This window comes from Pelmatolapia mariae, linkage group LG1, assembly GCF_036321145.2.
Source record: "Pelmatolapia mariae isolate MD_Pm_ZW linkage group LG1, Pm_UMD_F_2, whole genome shotgun sequence".
Lineage (NCBI taxonomy): Eukaryota > Metazoa > Chordata > Actinopteri > Cichliformes > Cichlidae > Pelmatolapia > Pelmatolapia mariae.
In genome coordinates this window covers 19,768,523-19,781,431 of record NC_086227.1, presented here as the reverse complement: position 1 = coordinate 19,781,431, position 12,909 = coordinate 19,768,523, and the positions used below count along the sequence as shown (strand labels likewise).

General features: G+C 39.4%; 1 protein-coding gene across 2 annotated transcripts in view; it reads left to right on the top strand.

Annotated features, from left to right (window-relative positions):
• The first annotated feature begins 1,835 nt into the window (after positions 1 to 1,835).
• apba2b (amyloid beta (A4) precursor protein-binding, family A, member 2b) overlaps positions 1,836 to 12,909 on the top strand; it is a 73,719-nt gene continuing 62,645 nt past the window's right edge. Inside the window, exon 1 of one of the 2 annotated variants that reach the window (XM_063474968.1) lies at positions 1,836 to 1,999. The gene's annotated coding sequence lies outside the window, so the exon portion shown is untranslated. The remainder of the gene's footprint in view (positions 2,000 to 12,909) is intronic. The other variant, XM_063474982.1, reaches the window with a different exon arrangement.

The following is a 12,909-nucleotide window of genomic DNA, read 5'->3' as shown; positions in this document are numbered from 1 at the left end:
AGATAATATTACATCTGTGGGATGATTATTGGTAATTTTTTCTCTAATGATAAAAATTTTATTTCTGAAGAAGTTCATGAAGTCATTACTAGTTAACGTTAAAGGGATGGTTGGCTCAGTAGAGCTCTGACTTTTTGTCAGCCTGGCTACAGTGCTGAAGAGAAACCTGGGGTTGTTCTTATTTTCTTCAATCAGTGACGAATAGTAAGATGTTCTGGCTTTGCGGAGGGCTTTCTTATAAAGCAGCAAACTATTTCTCCAGGCTAAATGATGATCCTCTAAATTTGTGACACGCCATTTCCTCTCCAGCTTACGAGTTATCTGCTTTAGGCTACGTGTTTGAGAATTATACCACGGAGTCAGGTACTTCTGATTTGAGACCTTAGTTTTCACTGGAGCTACAGTATCCAGAGTCGTACGTAGTGAGGAGGTAAAATTATTAACAAGATAATCGACCTCTGTTGGAGTAGCGTTCAGATAGCTGCTCTGCTCTATGTTGGTACAGGGCATTGAAGATGATAACAGTGGGTGGATTATATTCTTAAACTTAGTTACAGCACTTTCAGAAAGACATCTAGTTTGATAAAGTCTACTCTCCACTGCTGTGTAATCAATTATTGTAAATGTAAATGTTATCAGGAAATGATCAGACAGCAGAGGGTTTTCAGGAAACACTGTTAAATGTTCAGTTTCTATGCCATATGTTAAAACAAGATCTAGAGTGTGATTAAAGTGGTGGGTGGGTTCTTTTACATTTTGAGAGAAGCCAATTGAGTCTAATAACAGATTAAATGCAATTTTGAGGCTGTCATTTTTAGCATCTACATGGATGTTAAAATCACCCACAATAATTATTTTATCTGAGTTGAGCACTAAATCAGATAAAAAGTCTGAGAAATCAGAGAGAAACTCTGTGTAAGGCCCAGGTGGACGATAGATGATAACAAGTAAGACTGGTTTCTGAGTTTTACAGCTGGGGTGGACAAGGCTAAGCATCAGGCTTTCAAATGAATTAAAAGTCTGTCTTGGTCTTTCGTTAATTAATAGACTGGTGTGAAAAATTGCTGCCACACCGCCCCCTCGGCCTGTGCTTCGAGGTTTCTGGTAGTTAGAATGATTCGGGGGTGTTGATTCATTTAAACTAACATAATCATCCTGCTGCAACCAGGTTTCTGTAAGGCAGAGTAAATCGATTTGTTGGTCAATTATTAAGTCATGTACTAACAGAGACTTGGAGGAGAGAGACCTAATATTTAATAATCCACATTTCACTGTTTTACTCTTTGGTTCAGATGTGGATTCTGTATTGTTCTTTCTTTTTGATTTTTTATGTTTAAGTTTTTTATTGCTGGTTTTTGGTTTGTTTTTTGTCTGTTTGGGAGCTGACACAGTCTCAATGGAGATGGTTTTTTGGGGGGGTAGCGGGAGGAGAGAAGCTGCAGAGAGGCGCGTAAGACTGGATCATGCTCAAACTTCACAACAACATACTAGGCATTGGGGGGACATGAGCACCTAGGTGGGCAAATCATTTGACCTTGCATTTAGATGTATTTGACTATCTCCCAGTTCTTTTAACTGTCCCACTTTGTCCCACACAAACATTGTGTTTGTCCCACATTAGTTTGTCGGGATGTGGACGCTCGATTTCCTGTTTCCAGTAGTTATACACTGTGAGCTACACCACCTAAGCCCTCTTTGTAATGTAACAGTGACGGTGTAGTTCGAACTGCCGCTCGGGTGGGGTAGCTGGCTCTCGTGTGAGTGTTTCTTTCTTTTCTTTTCTTTTTTTTTTGTGCCGACCAGACAACCGCAGAGGGCTCGCTTTGCGTTATGCTCGTTCCGGGGTTCCGCTGCCAGCCGCTGTACTCCGTACGCTTTCTGTCGGTGATACACACACAAACGCACACACGCACGCACACCGAGTGATGCGCGACCAGCCAGCTCCATCTCTCGCAAATCTCAACACGAGGTGACTTGAGCAGCATATGACATTTTCCAGGTAGGATGTGTTTTGTTTTTTTTTAATTAAGAAAAGATACAAGCACGGTTGATCCCCGGTAACGGTTACAACCTCTACGCCTTCCTCCCAGGCATCGGGGAGGGGGGACAGGGTGCATGGATGCTGATCGCCCTAGCCCGTGGATCTGCCTTTAGCATCAGTGTTAACGCGCTGAGCTTTGACCGAAATCGTTTCTTGCTGCCGAAGTTTATGATTCAGAGTGCTTGTTCTCACGGAAAGCTCAGTTAAAAAGAAAAATAAAGCTCGGAGTAGGTCTGCTCAGACCTGCTGCTACAATTCTCGGTGATTCATCCATGCGCAGCCGAGTCTACGCCTAAAATTATCGATTGTACTTATATTGCAAATAGGCCTTTAGTTTCTCACGAGACGAGGAAGGTCATTAAATTTGGATGTCCTTAATGGGCACACATCTTTTCCAGCATCGTTTTATTTAAGGGGGGTGGAAACCTCAGGCGTGTGCAGTTCTCTTTGTGGAAATGGCCCGTTTTCCATGATATGTGCCCATTTTATTATAAATATACCCCATCCATGCCATTTCCCCACACGTGCCTAGTAATTGAATGAGATATTAGGTTAAGGAAGTAAAGTTAAAAACAAGTAAGGTGCATTAGTCCCCACTACTTATACTGTTATATCCCTTTACTTGAAATCAAGTTAAGCAAACTTGAATGTATCTGAAGCCTGTGTTTAATATTAGATTTGTGTATCATGCAGTTCCAGCCAGAGATGCTGGTGAGGACAGATGCTGACAGCATTGTGTCTGGCTGTTCATTGTGTTCAGAGGGAGCAAGGGACAGGCTCACAGGCTCTGCTTTGTATCACACAGCATCTACCCTGATCCAGACATGCAGAATGAGTTTCAGTGTAGCCATCATCCACTTGTATGGCATCCCCCTTTTTAGCTGTTTATAGTACAACTCTTGTTTTGTTGACTTCCCTGACAGCAGCAGCGGCAATGTCGATGCTGACCCACGGTCGGATAGATTTTAAGCTCCGTAATGTTATTACGAGTTACATAAGCCTTAAAGGATTCGCAGTGATACAGCCAATCAGTATTTTATAGTGAATCTCTGTGGCATGATCAGGTGGCGTCGTTTGATCTGTCGGTTGAAACAGGCCATGATAAGATAATGTTCACAATCTACAAACATACAATGAAAGCATTTGGATAGTAGGTCACTGACATTATATAGATACATCTGCAGCATCTTACCCATGATTATAAAAAAGCAATCCTGCAGCAACATATCACCCGTTGCCAAAAAATCTAAATGCTTTATAACTGATGTACTAGTCTTTGCAATTTGTTAGTGTGCAGGCAGAGGAAAAAATGAGGAGAAATGTATAAAACTGGTACAAGCCAAGAGGTTAAAGATGGGAGTGTGCAACAGACTGAAAGAGAAGAACAATGGCTGTGTTCAGCTCAGGAAGAGGGTGATGAACAGGACTGTGGAGGATGAGTGCAGAGAGAGGAGAGTAATGTATGGCTATTAAAGGAAGTAAAGGGCCCCTGGAGAGCCATGACAGATACTCATAAGGATGTGCACAGCATGTGAACTCGCTGGCATGTTTAGAGCAGAGATGTCAGGTTTTTATCATTATCGCCCCCTCCAACCAGCCGACCCCTCCCCAATCACCTTCCACCTTTTCCTTCAGGGCCGCGCTTTCTCTATAACATCCTCCTGTGCGTGGCTCTTCCACCACCACCCCTGCTTTGTCTCAGGGCGGGGATCGTTTTCTGTGTAGCACCTGCAGTGAAGGACAGTCACCTTTTCTGCAGCCTGTTGGGATCTTGTTCAAGGCTGCAGTCGCAGGATACCACATTGGACTCTGGGGGAAAGCCAGAAGAGGACAACAACCTCTAGCCCTGCAGCAGAAATAATAAAAGATAATTAGTATTTGGAAATCTGTGATTAAATCATGAATAAGCTGCTCAGTTTAAACATGCAACGGCATAAATGAGTCTGTCTTAGCAATGTGGATAGCTGTGCCATAGGGGAATTTCAATATCCATTACATGATATCATGAGCAATATCTTCTTAAAAGATTTGGTCTGTACGCTATGGATTTCATATGCAAAATGTTTACAGTTTGTAATCTGTTCATAATGTTTGCATAACTGAGGATACAATAAAAGACTATGGTGCCCTTGAGTGAAACATTCCAAGATCAAACCTGTAGATATACAGTATCTGTTCATTTTCACGTGCCATTAAAATGAAATCACGACTTATGATGGGCTTTTTCTACAGTCTAGTGCTGTAGTGTTGTTACATTGGGTGAAAAATTAGAGGAAGCAAATTTCCTACACAGAATTTAGCATGAAGCAGACAATCTACAAGCCACAATGTGCCTGTGTGTTAACTAGCAAACAGAGAGGTGCTGAGAAACTACTAATAAGTGAGATATAATTTACAGCTCAGAGCTTGTTTCCTTAATCCCCTTTAAAATGAATTTAAATTAATATGACTTCCGTTCAAACAGAGAAACCAACCAAAGACATGAATCTCTTACCTGTTTATATCAATGCATAATGTATTCCATTTTGGGTTTGCACTACAATCATTGCATCCATTTACTTAACTGCTTGTCTAATTTTGGGTCATAGTTAGACTGGAGCCTATCCCACCTGTAAAACATAGCCTGGTCACCAGTCTGTCTCCAAGCCAGGTTTTGGACTACAACATCTGATATTTTGCAGCAATACTGACTCTCTCAGTACTGTCGGTAGATGTCCAGGCCTGTGTCCAGTCACCTCTTACTTCTGTATATTTTGCTTCCAAGGAGTCAGACTTTTTTTTTTTGGTAATTTTGTTAAGTGGCTTTAAACAATACTTTTCCAGGCTTTCTGAAGAACTGTCAAAGTTTTGCTTTGGACAGTGGCTGCTTTTTCACTCATTTTCACTTCAGTCCTTGGACCTAACAAGGTGATTCCCAGAGAGCTAATAGATGTAAACATAGCATGTCTAGGCATGGTGTGCAGTGTGTCCTTGAAAAAATTGAGGGAACTGGAGAGGTGGGGGACAAAAGAAGAAAATGATCATGCCTGAAAACAATATAGCCAGTAGGACAGTATCTGAAAGTCTTAAGGAACAGTTGATCCATCTGCTGTTCACTGAAGACTCATCAGAAATGGTCTCGGTGGAAGGTTAGAATTAACCTTTACTCAAGAATTACTCAAGAACTGGACTGAAAATCAGCAATAACAAGTCTGATGGAGTGTTGCATGTAAATTTGAAGTATTTGGCTCAAATTGTCATCAATATCTACAGAGGAGGTCAGGAATGAGGTATAACAGTGAATGTCTACAGCCACTATTAAAACATGGTGGGGGATCTGTCATGGCTCTGTTAGCCAGTGGTGGAGGTTTTGTCAAAAAAAGAAGAGTTTTGAGTGTCTTTAAAGAAGACTGGAGAACTATTCCTGAAGACTGCTTAAAGAAATAACAAAAACGCTTGCCTAAGAGAGTTCAGGCTGTGTTGAAGAATAAAGGTGATCACACCAAACATTGACTTACAACCTTCTTAGAATTGTAGATATTTGCCTTATATACTGTATTTCCATGAACATTTGCAAATTTTCAGGAAGTCACTGCACGAACTTTGCTAGCAAAACATTAAGTAATTCGGGTTGGCTTTTGCACAATCTGATAAATTATATATATTTACAATATGAAATGCTGTCAATAATTTACAAAACCAGAGAAATGTGTTTATTTCAGTGTAAGGGACATCTAATTTTTGGTTGCCTGTCAATGCAGTCGTTTCCCCTTTAGCACCTATAGACAACCATGGTAATAATGTTACTACAGCATTTATAAATGCGTATGTAGTTCATTTTAGTGTGATTATTTGGGCATGGATATCACTACTAGGCTACTTTTTGCTTGACTTCACCATGTGGCTGTATGTGTAGTCCACCTCAATGTCATCGGTCCACCTGTTTAATGTTAAGCAAGCAGTTATCATTACATTAGCGATGTAACAAAACTCTCATGATCCCACACTACTTCACAAACACAGTCAAATTGGATCTTTTGGTATTGACTGAGAAGTGGCAGAAAGCAGTCTGATCATTGAAAGCTTTTGAGATCACTGCTCTGCTGTCGTATTCTCCTGTCGGTATGAGTTGTTCAATTATTCACCATCTATGGAGGGTTTATATCCAGATGGCATCATCGCTAGTCAGTGTCGTTTCTTCTCAGCTTCACAAGCAAAGAGCTGTGCAACATAGGGACAAAACATATATGAATCAAAATGAGCAGCCAGAGTCTGACTGCTTTTTTTTCTTCTTAACATGATTTCTTAATAACACTTAATGTAGTGGTGGCAGCTATTCACGCAGTTTCAAAGGTTGGACTGTGTAAACCTCTGCTGATTTTGTTAAATTAGTTTTGATGCCCTAATTTAAAGAAAAAGCAACTAAAATCCAAAGTAATAACTTAAAAAACAACAAAAAGTCATATTTTGAGCAAGCTAAGCTTAACTTTTATTATCCTGCTACCTCATGTGAACCAGAGTATTTGTGTACTGCATAACAAATGCCTGATGACTTTCATGGTTTCTAGCATGTCATTTGAACTCATTACGCAGCATCATTAAACGTTTCAGTGTTAAAAGGTCGTGCTCATTTTGTGAATTTTTGTCAGGACTGATTGACTCCCCCCCCCCCCCCGCCAGACGTCAGTGGGATTTAGATTTGGATGGAGATTAAAAATAAGTCTAAACATTTAAGCTGTTAAAACATATTTAGAGGAGAGTGCATCCTTGGTAGAGGTATGTGCATTTTAAATGCAATGTTGTTTGGTTTGGCAGTCTACCATATGGGGCTTAAATTAGATTAAAATACAGAAAAAATTGTTGCAGCCAGCCAAAATAGTCAATATGAAGAAAAACATTTTGAAAATTAGAGCTGACAGAAGCACATCTACATGTAGTCATTAAAAATATGCTGCACCTTTCTCTTCCTACCGGCTGTCCTTCCTAAAGGTAATATGAAAAAGTAGCGTCCAGCAATAGTATAGTGTTCATCATTTTCCCTGCACAGCTTCACTGGCTGCTCTGGTTGCGCAGCAAAGACTTTAATCTTGTGCTTTTCAGCTTACGCCAGCTGTTTTTTCTTCTTTTTTTTAAGTTTGTAGTCTAATCAAAATTCAGTGTTTGTCACAACCAGAAATGGTTTTCTGGTTCATTTGTGGGCTTGATTACAGCATCAAAACTCAGAGGAGACAAGATGTGACTCACCATAACACAATGATGAGAATACTGCTCCCAAGATAGCCTCATGACATATTCAATTTGACAATCATTACAAAGTTGTCCTTTTTAAAAAATAAAAATCATAATGGCACAACATATTTATCCTTTTTTTTAAGCTTAAGTGATTCCAAATTATGAAGCTGGTGAAAGATAATTCTCTCTGTCTTAACCATATAAAATGCCAGACTGTTTAACATCTACAGTCAGATGTCTCTGAATGAACCATGAATCTCCTGAAGGACTTAGGTCGAGTTAGGTCAGGCTCTGTTGTCCAGCTCTTGATCACGCCCATGAATACGACAGCCGTATCAGTGTTACTTCATTTGTTTAGACAGTCGTGTCTCATTGAATTTCAGTTTTTCCTTGAAAGTGTGGTCTGTGTCTTCCCCTGTTAAATGCATTTTTTAAAGTCCGGTCGTCTTTGATTTTAGAGCCAATGTTATCATCAATGCAGCCATTATGGTAGTCTGAAGTGACTTGACCAAGCATTTCTCTTGATTATCTGCCAGTTTTTGACTTAGGGGTCAGACTTAGTGTTATTGCTCTAACAGGTGAAGGAGCACGAATAAATCCAGGTCACGTTCAGTGGATCAGTCAGGCGTGGTTAACACTGTTAGGAGGATGTTTGTTTCATAGTTTGTGACAGTTCTTAAAGTATAAGCTTATCTTTGAACTGTTGTTTGAATCTCAGCAGCTCTGTGATGCTTCGGTTGGTATATAGATAGCATGCAAAGTTTACCGCAGTTTGTATTTATAGACAAAGGAAAAGATGAAGAAAATAACCAACATTTATCAGCAGCTGGCCTTACATGTTATCCTTCTCGTCAACAACAGGCTTCTTTCGTGTTCCTCTTGTTCGTTTGCGAAAACCAGAGTCTCCTGATTGCGTGAAACTTTTCTTCACCTCCTTCAGTGCATTAGTGGCCAGCACCTTCAAGTAATCAATTTCAAAGCAGTGACGGACGAGTTGAGGCATGAAAGTTGGCGAGAAATGTTTCAGGCCAGAAGGATGTGTTTACACGCTCCTGTGTTTTCAAAATGACACCATGCTGAATCAGGTGTGAAGAGCAAGAGCACATTGTCTGGAGGTCTTCAAAGCAGACAAGTGGCGTCTGCTACACAGGTATATTATCTAATCGAGGCATCTTCAGTGTAGTAATTAATTTATTACGTTCTTTTAATAAAAATACAATGAAAGGATATTGATGAGAGGATGAAGGGGAGGATGCTGAACTAAACTGGGAGACTGACTCCAGACAGAATTACTGGCCACATATTCATGGATTAGAATTAAATTAAACACCCAAACATATAATTAATTCAAACCTTTTAATGAGCTGATTAGAAGAAAACCTTGACTTTCAAGACATAATGTGTATATGAAAGCATGAACTTCATGAAAAAAACAAACACAATGCAGTAATACCAACATTAAAAACGGCATTTTCTACACAGCAGTGCAAGCATTTTGCCTCTTTTTGCACGTAACTGTGAAAATGTTGTATAGCACTTAAAAGTGTGTCCCTTCGTGCTGTTCCCTGGTTGGATTTCTGAACAATGAGTCTGTGAATTATCGAGTTTATACTGCACATTATTTCTTCCAAATGCGACGGTGTCTCCTAGAATCAGCGAGGTGATACTTACACATCATTTCACCTCTCTTTATGGAATTAGCATGCAAATGAGTCCAAATCAGTTTCACACTCTGTGACTAAATCAGGTCACATTGGGAAGAAAGCAAAATGGCAAAGGGAGAAAGAGAGAAAGAACGAAAGAAGCCATTCTCCCACGGTGCTCGGGTGAAAGAGAAACCCATTCATAGCTGCATTAATCATGGGTGGCAATAAAGAATGGCTCTGAGGCGGCGCTCGGAGAGAGGGAGGAAGTGAGAGAGACGGGGAAAAGAGCAGCATTGAAACCGTCGTATTCGTCAACTGGATCTGCCTGAATTCAAACTGTCTGCTTTCCGTTTGGAGTCGTGTCCTCTGTAATTGAGGTCAGGGCAACTTAAACATCTGCTGAATGTACAGTAAAGTAAAATATGTTTGCCCTCTTCTAGATTTCTTAGGTTGTTTCAGATTATCAAATAAAAATTAAATGATGATTTCATTTATTAAGGGATGAGAAACTCCTCCTGTCAGTATCTTATAATACATAATAATATGTATAATAATACATGCTAAAATAATGTCTAAAATAATGTTGTACATACTGTATGTTCCTTTCCAACTTTTCATGAAATTACCAAGCAGCATTATTGCAGTGTGAAAACTACTGCTCGTTAAATAAAAGAAACATTTAAAGGATTCAGAGTAGCAGGTCTTCACGTTTTACAAAAGACTCACAAAAAACAGCGAGAAAAATCTGTTCTGTGTATCACACACATGCCAGAGTTTATCATAAGAGGAGGTTATGGAGAACCACGAAGGTTGTTGTAGAAGCTCTGCTTCTTTTCTGTGCATTTTAGTATTTTTAGGTGTTTTCACTATTTTCTTTCTGCCCCTTGTGCTGCTGTAACAAATGAATTTCCCCAGTGAGATATTATGTCCATGTCTGATGTGTACAAACCTGTCCAAATATACCTGGCCCTAAAGTAATTGAATGACCCCCAAACCTAATAATTGTATGTTTTGCCCTTGGCATCAAAAACTACAGTCAAACATTCGTGATAGCTTGCAATGACTCTTTCCAAAAACAGATTTGAACGTTTGTGGGTGATTAAAAGCATTAAACAAGATTCAAAGTTACAGCTGAGATCTGTAATTACGGTCCACACTGTCTGAAAATAGACTACAGTTTTGACTGGCAGGTTTATTAACTTAATGTTCACAACCTGTAGCTACAATTTGATAATGAAATATGCCACTGTCTTCCCATGTAGAGTTATTTCAGAGAGCGGTGTTTCTTCTGTGATAAGATTATCTGGGCCAGACTGAAGAAGGTGCCTTCAGAGACGTTGAAAACATGAGAGCATAGGTAGACCAAAATTAAGAAGCAGCTTGTTTTGGTAGTGAATGCTGTCACATGATGAATAATGGAATGAATACTTACAAAAAGGTTTTTTAATACAGTTGAAACCCAATAAGTAATATTGTCTTGACAGCTTTAAAAGAAATTGTAATGAAATTTTTTTTTGGCTCAGCAGGGCCCCATTTATTCATTGTAAGCTGCTCATCACTGGCTCTCAGCAGGTCTCTGCATCCCGTTCATAATCCCAAGTCATCATTCTGACTCTTATTCAGGACTTAAAGCCTTTGCATTGTACTTGCATGTACTGGATACCCCTTTTAGTTATTTTTCAATAGCAATAAACCCTCCCGGGGATGCAGGATGCATAACTGTGCCAGCCAAAGACATTTGCAGTATTTTGCAGATGGTAGAAGTTTGCCTTTTAACTTGTGTAAAAAACTGTGAATGCCTGTGTTTTCCTTGCCGAAGCCTAACAACATAATTTTGAACCTAAACCTAACCAAACAGAAGAAAACCAAAGTAAGAGTCCAAATGAAAAAGACTCAGAACTCCTGTCTTGATGCTGGTTGGTCATGTGATTGTGCCATTCACAATCTCACCTCCCTCCTAAATCTGTAATAACAGGATATCAGTGTAATTGTCATAATAATGCCCTGTGTCGAACTGTTATGTTAAAATAGGATGAGACGAGCCCAGCATCAGTATTTGACTAGCTCGGACTGACTTTTAGTATTTTTCCCTTGTTTCAGTTCAGACACTGTTGTTAGTATCCGTGCATATGATAAGACACTATGCAAACAATTGTCTTATGTGACATGTGAATTTCAATGTTTTGCGCAAATGTGCATATTCCAAAAATCCCTATTGCAACATTTTCAGACCATATAGCATAGCCTGTCAATCCCACTTCTAATACTAAGTCTGGTGCATTGAAAATAACAGTTACAGTTAATAATGTCCATACCACGACCCCCAAACACCACAACAGTGATGTTATATAATGTCAGTGTGTGATGAAAGTCTTGGCTAACTAGCAAGAATTGACATTTCCATGGCCACTGATGACATGTCCTTCAACTTCTAAATGAGAATTGCAGAATTAACTGTAATGAACTGCATGAAGCTGTAGTTCCTGAGTGTGAATGCACTTACATGCCCAAAGTATAAGTGAGTATGGACTTACATGGCTTGAGATATGCATAATTGCGTGTACTTCTTATCGAGCATTTCAACTTTTTTTTCCAACCTTTTTTTTTTAAATTATTCCTAAAAACAGTCAAGTTTGTTCATACAAAAGTGGAAATATTGGTATTAAAAGATGTAATTAGAAAACCAGGAGTTACAATAGAATAAGCATTTGGCCGTGATTAGAACTAGTGTGTGACCTTGGCGCACCCTTTTTAAATTTGGTCCTGCTGTGTTGTGAGTCATAAAAAGAGCTCTGTCCCTCAGTATGCTGTCACTTATGTCATCAGTTAGACTTTAGATGCATTCACCAAGCCAGCTCATTAGCTACCGCTATTGTCTGAAGAGCAGCATGACATTAGCATTTAGATGTGCAGAGAGCCTCACCTGCTGCTGTCATTGTTACAATGTGCAGGCAAGTTCACGTTGAGTAAATTTATTTTCTTAGCTGCTATTCCATAAAGCAATGTTGTCTAGAAGATGCAGACGTAAATGTTTTTTATTTTTCTCCATAATGCAACCTTGTATTGTTATTCAAGCATGATGAATGCGAGCCGGGCTGATTTTGTATTGCATTGGAGTACAGTGCTAGCCTCTGGGCCATTATTTCTATAGCCACGCATGTTTGTTGATAGGCAGCACAGATTACTGTTCATCGTTTGTGTGATAAAGCTGAAGGAACGTAACCAAATGGTTGTTTTATCTATAGTGTCAGGCTTGCTCTGGGAGAAAAGCATGAAAAAGTGGAAGAGAGAGAGAGAGACGAAAAAAATGTAATTCTGAAACCTTTTTATAAAAATGGCGCAGATGAGCTGGCAGCTTTACTTACAAAGGATTCTTTTCCTTCCTACCTGATCATAAGACGTGTTTATTCTCAGTGAGATCAGCAACTCCAGCTTGACTCAGTGTTGACAGTTGTGCTTAACCCTGATGATCGGTTTACTTAGATTTTGACTCATAAACGTCACAGAGTTATCGTAGATTTACTGAACTGAAAATATGTCTTGAAGTCTTGAACGTTCAACTGTATAGTTTGTCATGATGTTCTGAAAAAGATTTGAAATACTTTCCTTGTCCATGACAATATACCTCAGACCCTAACGCATATACACCAGACTCACACTCCTTGATGCATCTCTGCAGTGTTATTATGTGAAGTGCCATTCTGTTTGTTTGGATGTTTTGTTATAGGTTTTGTGTTATAGCAGGAAGGATGCATTTAGATATAGCAAAAGATCCCATCGAGGAGTGCTGTCTATTTCTGGGTGTGTTTGGTTGTTTTTTGGCGTATAATTTTGGGGTTTAAAATGAATTTCCTCACTGGACAGTTTATTAAGTATGGGTTGGACCCCCTTTTGCTACGATTCTTTGTGTCATAGATTCAACAAGAAACATCCCTCAGAGATTTTGGTCCATTTTAACATGATAGCATCACACTGTTGCTGCAGATTTGTTGTCTACACATCCATGATTTG